This window comes from Nilaparvata lugens, unplaced genomic scaffold (assembly GCF_014356525.2).
Source record: "Nilaparvata lugens isolate BPH unplaced genomic scaffold, ASM1435652v1 scaffold7424, whole genome shotgun sequence".
NCBI classification, from domain to species: domain Eukaryota; kingdom Metazoa; phylum Arthropoda; class Insecta; order Hemiptera; family Delphacidae; genus Nilaparvata; species Nilaparvata lugens.
Window position 1 is genome coordinate 2362 of NW_024093173.1, and position 9681 is coordinate 12042.

The 9681-nt window shown below is 34.4% G+C and overlaps 1 long non-coding RNA gene across 1 annotated transcript; it reads right to left on the reverse strand.

The window, feature by feature from the left end:
• Positions 1 to 907: 907 nt before the first annotated feature.
• Positions 908 to 4070, reverse strand: LOC120356653. Its single transcript, XR_005574102.1, has 3 exons — positions 3909 to 4070; positions 2493 to 2501; positions 908 to 934 (listed from the first exon to the last, which is right to left on the reverse strand). It is a non-coding gene; the product is annotated as an uncharacterized LOC120356653 (long non-coding RNA).
• Between the last annotated feature and the right edge of the window lie 5611 nt (positions 4071 to 9681).

Below are 9681 nucleotides of genomic sequence, written 5' to 3' on the forward strand. Positions count from 1 at the left end.
TATTATCATAGAGAAACAATATCATAAGTAGATATCCCATGGTATAGGGCATTTATGTCGCAACTTTTACTGTTAACTAAAGCCTATTATTGTCGATTATTGTAGATTTTTACTGTTTTGTTGGGGTGAGAGTGTATGAACGGCACAGTTTGAGAGACTACGAGCGTCACACAGCTTCACGGGAAAGAACTATGGGGACTATCGGCTTGAGATAACAGTAAAAGTTGCGACATAAACGCCCTATACCATGGGATATCTACTTATGCTATTATTTCTCTATGATGCTATGCAAGTAGGAAGCCCTGTTTTCCAAGCTAGAGCACCAAATTTTCTAGTGCACTAATTTTTCTAGAGCGATTTTCTAGAGCACCAAAAGTTAGATTCACTTTAATCTGTCAGTATTAGTTGAATGGTAAGCTCTGAAGCTTCTTTATGAGAAATGCTGACAGTTTAAAGTGAATCTTAACATATTGTAAGAGTAATAAAATCTAATAATGAAACAACTAGATTACAATAAAATATAACACCATTCAAGATTAATAAAACTACATATACAATACACACATACGTTTCTTCAATGAAATATTGTTACATTGAAAATGAATGATCTGAATTATTATGTAATAATGCAGTATGTATCTAAGTATGTAGGTGTATGAAAATGTTCGAGAAGCTTTTATAACAGAATAAATATGGAAAACACCGATAAAATTTTAAATAAAATAATGATAATTCTTTCCCTGATAGGAATTCTTGAAAAAATAACATCAATTAATGAAACACCGATAATATGAGCATATATATAATGATAGACAACATCAAGATTGATTGAAAAAGGATTCCAGTAAAACGCGAACAACAAAAATTAATAATTGAAACTAAAAACATCAATATTTTCGCTATATTTTTCTTCACTCACCAACACCACTCTTTCCTGAAGCGTGAAAATATTACTAATTATTAAAAATAATCGCTATATTCGACTAGAAAAGTAGTAGTTCTCTAGAAAATAAAAAGTAGAAGCTTAATCTTACATCAAAGCAAAACAAATTGATTCCTTCAAAGTTTTACTGAGAGCTGCGTTTACACCAAAGTTAATAACAAAATGTTAATAACTTGATCCTTAAACCTTAATATCGGGGTACGAGCTTCGTTTTATTTATTTATTGACTTTTGATAAACCGAACACATCTTTAAAATGATTGGGAAAGTATTAACAGGCACAGCCCAAAACTGTTTCTTTCCCGAATTTGATTTATCGGTCTTTGCATGCAGTATTTTATTTCGTGCATTAATTATGGTGTATTTTTGTAAAACAGTGTAGCTGTGCTAGATTACATTTCATCATCCTATAATGAAAATAATACAATTAGTATTATCAACAAATTTCATATTTATTCGGTTAAAAAGTTGTCTTACGTATTGTTTTATTATTCTTATTTGCTATATTTTTTTAGTTTTGTGCGCTGTACTGTTGTTGTAAATTGGATGCGAAATAAAGAATCTTATCTTATCGTATCTTATACACTATAAATAATCCAGAAAGTAGATATAAAGGTAGATCCAGAAAGGTTATGTTCCATACACTTGAATTTCAGGTTCAATTTTCTGTTCAAACATTTGAAAACAAAAAAATTATAATTAATTATATACAAACCAATTGAATAACAAAATAACACTCACTAATCACTTAAAATTGTCAAATAATGATCAACTTTGAAAATATGATATACTCTAGTTTAGGAGGATTATCATGTCATGTCAAATCAGATTATGTCGATCAAATCGATTAAATTGTCTAGCTAGATGAAATTTCTCGCTTATTGATTATGATTACACTGCTGGAAATAATTCCAAACAGGCACACGCATCTTCTGTTATCGAGAGACGACGAAATTATCATCTGTTTTCCTAGGATGAATTATCCTTTTAATATCGTTCAGCGAGTTTTCCAAAGAATGAGACCTAGTGCAATCAAATCTTTTTCTCATAAACCTACTATGTTCCAAATTTCGTGAAAATCGTTAGAGCCGTTTTCGAGATCCGTAAAACATAAATAACCAGATAATTATATAAATACAGAAATAGCTCGCTTAATATAGTACGATAGATTCTATTAGATTGAGCATATCTTATCATACACATGATGAACACATGTGTTTGTCAAGTTCCAATCAATCTAATAGAATCTATACGGACTAAGTTAACAACATTTTGTTAATAACTTTGGTGTGAACCCAGCTGAAGAGTGTCCATTTTGATTCTAGAAGAATACTTTCTAGTGTCTTTATATTAAATGTAGGTATATTCGAATGCATGAATGGCCCAGTTATAGGAAGGATTTGTTCACAATAAAAAATAGGATGTGAGAATATTCATAATAAACCATTAAAATAGTAATAATTGATTTGTACTATGTACTAATTTGAAATTATCTAGAATAAATTAGCAAGCCAAGTTTAAAGTTTTGAGACATTCCTTATACCACTTACCATTTATTCCTGAAGCATGACAAAAAATAAATATTTAGATATTATATTTGTATATTATGAGAATTGTGTGAGAATGTACTTTATTACTAGTGAACCTATTCACTAATGATGGAATGCCGAAATGTGACTTTTCGTCTTGTTACATTCTTTGAAATTTTGTAATATTTTCAAACAAGGATACTTTGATTTTGATCTCAATTAGCTATTGGATTTGAATGCAATAAGACAGCAGGAGCTTACCTGAACACATCATGATTGAGAGCTTTTATTTCAATTAGATTTTATTTTAGAACTCCTTCCCTTACTACCTCAAGTTAGAGTTGTAAAGGAGCTTTTTTCATTCATATTTTCAGTTTATTATGAGATTTACGAAATTCATTTATAACGTTAGCATCTGATTAACGATTAACATTGGTTGCTATCCTTGTCTGTCATCAACGGTGCGGATTCGGGAAAGAATGAAGTTACCTGCTTTGTCTGATGACAGACAAGGACAGCAAAGTAAAAACTAATCATTGAATTAAAAATACTTTTGAAGTGGAAACAGGAAACACTTACTTACGTTTTACCTGTTGTTGATTAACCTCAGACTGAGTAACTGATGCTTTAAGGTTATTGATGAAATCAAATCAAATTTTATTTCACCACAACAAAAATAATAATCCTCAATACAAAGTTGAAAAGAAAAAAAAACATATTGATCAATATTTAAATATACACGAAAAACAACTTTGTCAAAACAAAATAACATGTTAGGTGCTGCCTGCAAAACCGAAGTTTGAGTGCTGGCAGCGAGTATCGATATTAATTTCCAATATAAAAAATTTCAATGAAGAAATGAATAGATGAAACAAGAATGAATATACATATGAAAGGAAATATAAATAAACATAGTATAAATGAAAAGGGAAAGTAATTCAAAAGTGTAATTTGAAGCACTAAAATATATAAGTAGCCTAATTATTGAATAATGAATTCCATTATGTGGCTTAGAAAATAAATATTACAATATTATTATATTTGTGGTCAGAAGAATAAATTAAAAATCTCAGAGTAGAAGACAGATAGTACTGGTATCCTACAAGAGTCAGTTTCATCAGTCTAAAGGTGCGTACAGATATACGCGCCGCGAACATAAGCAATTCACTTTTATCAGCTGATGCCAAGCTTTTTATATCTGTATCTTACTGTTTCTGTAAAAATACAGATATAGTCAGCTGATTAAAAGTGAATTGCTCATGTTCGAGGCGCGTATATCTGTACGCACCTTTAAGATGACCAACAACAGGCCAAAACGTAGTCACTGCTAAAAAGTAAGAGTTTCCACTGCAGTGGAGTTTTAAATTCAAAGCAGCTTGTTTGTGAAATTTACTATGATTATTTTCTACAAAAAGTTTGAATAGTTTTAGTACTGACCAAGAACAACTACAGCAGCAGCACCAGCAGAGACAGCACTGCTTGCGTTGTGGTCCGTTGGGGGCGCCCCCGTTACCGTTGGTTGGCCCCCCGTTAGTGGCCCCCGTGGCCCCGGGGGCAGTCTTCATCGGCTGGGGCCGGCGGCGCACCTCACCGCCCCCACCTCCCCGCCGCCCCCAACGCCAACGCCACCCCACACTCCTCATCTTCTTCTCTTCCTCCTCCTCCTCTTCCTTCTTCTCCTCCTCTTCCTTCTCTCCTCCTCCTCCACCTCCTCTCCTCCTACATCTATTTTTTCGGCTCTTCTTTTCAGTACTCTTCCTCTTCCACCTTTTATAACCTCTTCATTTCCCACTATACAATCTTTTTCTTCTTCTATTCATCACCATCATCGTCTTCCTCTCTTCCTCATCTCACCCTTCTTTCCCTTATCCACCTCCTTCATCTCCACCTACGTCTTTGATATTATTATCTCTCATCTCTTGTTCTTCTTCTTCTTTTTATCTTTGTCCTGTTGTTCTTGTTTTCATCTTTTTTTCGGTTCTTCTTCTTCATCACCTTTCTCTCTTCCCATTCTTCTACTTCTTCTTCCTCTCCACTCCTCTCATCACCTTGTTTTTTTATCTAATGCTGGATTCCCACATATATCAGTAGCCCATCAGTGTACGTGTCCGGTACGTGAAAATATTATTATCATGCGTTTAAAAGTGACTACTCCCACGGTCCCACCCAGTCCTTCCGAGCGAGCAATCATTTATAGTCCCACAAAAAAACAGGGAAATAATATCTTCAGCTTCACTGTATCTTCTACAGAGACGTACACTGTTACTACTTCTTCCTTCTTCTTCTTCTTCTCTTCTTCTTCTTCTCTTCTTCTTCTTCTTCTTCTTCTTCTTCTTCTTCTTCTTCTTCTCTTCTTCTTCTTCTTCTCCTTCTTCCCCTTCTTCTCATCTCCATCTCCAATCTCCAGATTGGTATTTACTAAAAAAGTATTATATTAGTATACAGGTATACAATCAAACTCAAAACTCCAATTCAAAAAGTGAGAGAGCTTCACATGATTAGAATCGATATTGCATCATTTGAATATGATAGAGGCTAAAGAAATAATGTTCTCATTATTTGAATACTATCGTGCAACAGAATAGAAGCTTCACGATGACGTAATATCATCAGCCAATGAGAGCGCGTTTTGGGCGTGGTCTTGTACAAGTAGTAGGCCTACTAGCACGTGATTGGTCGACGTTGAGAATCTCTCAGTTGAAATCGAAATTGTCATCCACCAATAAATATAATTAGAAGGGAGCTCCTTGAGCAAACTGCTTGTTTCTCCCAAAAATGTTTTTCCTAAGAGATTCAATTAATAATGATAATATCGAGTGACCTGGCTGGCTGAGGTCTGGTGTCAGAGTTTTCAGGTCGCAACTGATCAATTTCAGGGCCTCAGACATAACCTAACGACTGCTTTTTAGGCAGCCGGTACCGACGATTTAACGTCAATTCAATTAAATTACTACAGAATATATGGTTTGAAAAATTAATATGATGTATAAATTATGCAGATTTTGCATGAGTTGATAAAACTGTTACAATCACTGATTGACTAATTCCATGATTGCATTAGTCAAGAAATCGGGAGTGGCCGTAGTCGAGTGGATCAGATGCTGGCTTAATGATTCAGAGGCCCGGGTTCAAATCCCGGCCGGGCAAGATATTTATATCGGGCCACTCCCGTGTTTCTATTTCGGATGAACTCGTTAAGCCGTCGGTCCGGGCCTAAAAAGCAGTCGTTAGGTCATGTCAGAGGCCCTGAAATTGATCAGTTGCGACCTGAAAACTCTGACACCAGACCTGAGCCAGCCAGGTCACACGATATTATTATTATTATATTATTGCATTAGTGATCAATTCAATATTGATTCAACTGAATTATTGATTAATTTAATGGGAATCAATAGAGTAAATGCTGTAATAAAATATGGATCTTCAGGTCAGTCAAGATTTGTGATTGGATAAATTCCATGATTTCATCGTGATTTTTTTATCAATTCAATCACAATGTAGTGACTAGATATGATTGAGGATAAGAGAAATGAATCAAACAAAACAGGGAATCGAACCCATGACAAACGGTGAAGCAGACAATATCTAGGATAGAACCGAAATAGAAAAGAAAACTTCATTTGTCGCAAAAACACAAATATTACAATTGAAATAAAAACCTATTGTAATGCTTTACAATCAGGATAGTTGATGGATGGACTGATAATATACGAAAATAAATAGTTTACGTTCCATTCCTATATATATATATATATATATATATATATGATATTATTGTCTTTTTTCCAGGGCTACTTTAATATGAATAAAAATATTAATCTGAGTACCCTATTTAAAAATATTTCGTCACGACATGTCTTGGCTTATACAGAGTGGGTGAAAAGTCTGAGAACGGCTCTCTCATACACAAAGTTATTTGTATATCTAAGTGAAAAGTACGACTTTTTCTCCCTGTGGGAAAAAGTTTGAAGCCCGAAGCGAAGCCGAGGGCAGCAATTTTCTTGAGGAGAAAAAGTATTTTTCGCTCGTGATGTACACAACATTTTCCTCCATCTACATTTTTTATAGAACTGCAAATAAAATCATTCTAATAACTTACGTATTGTGACAATGATTCCTAACAACAAACCTAAATCTAAAACCTAAAAACCGGTCGTCTGATTGGCACTGCCGTTGCGCTATCTATCGGCAAAAGTTGTAACAATTATGTCAGCTGAGCAGCTACCAAAAATGCTGACTCCAGATCACGCGGTTCAGATTTGAATTGCAGATCAAAAATATTTGTTGCTGGTATCTTGAATAGAATAACATTTTTAAAAATTGTATAAATTTTTATCGTCTACTAATATAAGAATATAATAATTATCATACAACATATATTTCATGAGTAATCAAATTTCTGGTTGTGGTATTGAATTCAGTTGACTCAATGACAGACACCTCTATTATGCTTTCTCACTGAGCTTAGACCTTCTAACCTATTACAAGGTAAGTTTCAAAATAGAGATGCTCCCCATGTTATTTAAATGGAGTCACTTTTACTCCCTAGGGAGTTTTTCTGTTTTTTACTACCGAGAGCCAAAAGTGACACTTTAGTATTAGGTTTCAGGAGTAAAGTAAGTACTTTAGACAGTAGGTGGAGGAAAAGGTAATTTGAAGGTGGGTGTGGATGGGGATCCTACTCAAATCTAAATACTACTTACTATGACTTTAATAATCTGGTCCGCCATATTGAATGCACTTTATTTTTTAATAGAAGGTGGTCATGCGATACATGTTTTTTGTGATACGGAATTATAAGAAAAAAAATGAATGGTGGAAACCGCACATCGATATCTCAAACCGTTTCGAAGATATTCCATATTAATCAATACCATGCAAACAGAAATGAATACATAATGGTATGATTATAATATGAATATCTTCTAAACGGTTTGAGATATCGATGTGCGGTTTCCACCATTCATTTTTTCGTAGAATTCTGTATCGAAATCATGTTGCATTCAAAATTACGGATCCAAGATGGTGGACCAGATTTCTAAAGTCATCGTGAAGTAGTATTCTCAATTTGATAGGATTCCCAATCACATCTACCTTGGAATCACATTGTTTTATGAGATAATATGCCGTTCTCAGACTTTTTTCTCTCCTTTTTGCTTTGAATAGTATTGATTAATTCATGAAATCTTCGAAACGTTTTGAGATATCGATATGCGGTTTACGCTATTCTTTTTTTCTTGAATTCCGTATCGAAATCATGTAGCCGATGTAGCCCACTCTGTGTAGCCGAGACATGTCGTGACTAAATTAAATATTAGTAAATTAAAATAGGGTACTCAGTTTTTTATATTTTCTTTATATATGATATATGTTTAGTTTATTGCTACCTAGGGTCAAGAATCATTGAAATAGTTTAAAAAGCCTTGAATTTATCTTGTATCTTATACTGCATTGTTTCATCGATTCTCACGAAATTCAAACATAGTAGGTTTATAATATAAAAACTCGATTGCACTAGTCTCATACCTGGGAAAACTCGCTGAAGACATTACAAGGATAATGACTATTCATCCTTGGAAAAACAGCTGATAATTATTAATTATTTCGTCGTCTGTTGATGATGGAAGTGAGTGAGCGAGTTCGTGGTGTGGGACTGTGTCCAATTATTACTCGCTGTTTAACTTTTGTAATCATTCAACAGGTACTTAGTGTCGGTGCAAAAAAGTCGGGTTATTTTCAATCCTATTAATTCCAGTAGATCCATCTTTTTGAAATGGTCTTCTCTGATATGTTCACGTGTAATTATTCAGATAAAATTTAACCGGCTTTAGTGCACCGTGCCTTTGTGATGGAAGTTCTGCATTCCTCTGGGAATTAATCTCAATTCACTGTGATTGGATCATTTTTGATCATTTTTGATCATTTTTTGATTGGAACATTTCTGTATGAACTATGCATATTTATAATTTCTTCTTTCGAAATACATGTATTACTTTCCTTGCCCTATTACCATAGGTAAGGAAAGTGCTTTCCCAAAAAATTAAGGTACCCCCATTTCTAAATTTCTATACGTTTCAGGTCCCCTGAGTCCAAAAAAGTGGTTTTTGGGTATTTATTTATTTATTTATTCACATTGTGTAAAATACTTGACATGAGGAAAGGCACAACAGGTCATGCCAAAACTGTCCCATTTCCAATTTATCATACAATTTATGGTCTGTTGTGTGGTGTGTGTGTGTGTGTGTGTGTGTGTGTGGTGTGTGTGTGTGTTGGTGTGTGTGTGTGTGTGGTGTGTGTATATGAGTGTATGCGCGTCTGTGTACACGATATCTCATCTCCCAATAAACGGAATGACTTGAAATTTGGAACTTGAGGTCCGTCCCCTTTAAGGATCCGACACGAACATTTTCGATCTGATGCAATTTTCAAGATGGCGGATAAATGGCAAAAATGTTGTCAAAACAGGGTTTTCATCTCTACATGAACATCTCTACAATTAATGTTCATTAACATTTTCACCTAAAATAATAAAAAAAAAATTTCAGCTTAAATAAGCTCGAATTCGAAAAAAATGTTATTATTTCAATTGCAAACAGTTTGGTAACTGTTGATTCTATAAAATCTTCACTATGAAGAGATAGCAGACTTCGTGTGTCTCCAGCGTTATTGTCCCTGTCACCAGCTGCTCGGATCTTTGAATAGTAACTTGAGAATGCGCATGAACACTGACGTCAGGTTAAATTTCATAATGGCAAGGAAGTGTGTGGCGCACACCAGATTTTTATACTTTTGTACTCCAGAGCGAAGCTCAGTCCCCGATATCAACTTTAGAATGAAACAGATACTTTAGCAAATCAACCACTTACCCATAAATACATATTTCATTACTAGAGTTGGTTCTCTTCAAGCTGTCAACACTGGATTAATGGTAACTATTTTGTTTTCTATGAGAAAAGATGACAGTTTGAATTGAATCTTACCTATGGTTAGATTTACATGGTTGGGCTACATAACTTTTAAGCCCATCCCACAACACAAGCTATGTAACAGGCGAACATATTCATAAGCATGTATACTACTAGCCAATACCATCAAAGCCATGTCATTGATATTGTGCTAAGTTTTGATATCACAAACATTAATCACTTGGAACAAGGTGGTCTTATGTATGGAATGCTGTACAGAGAGATGCAGAGGAGAGAGAGAGTGT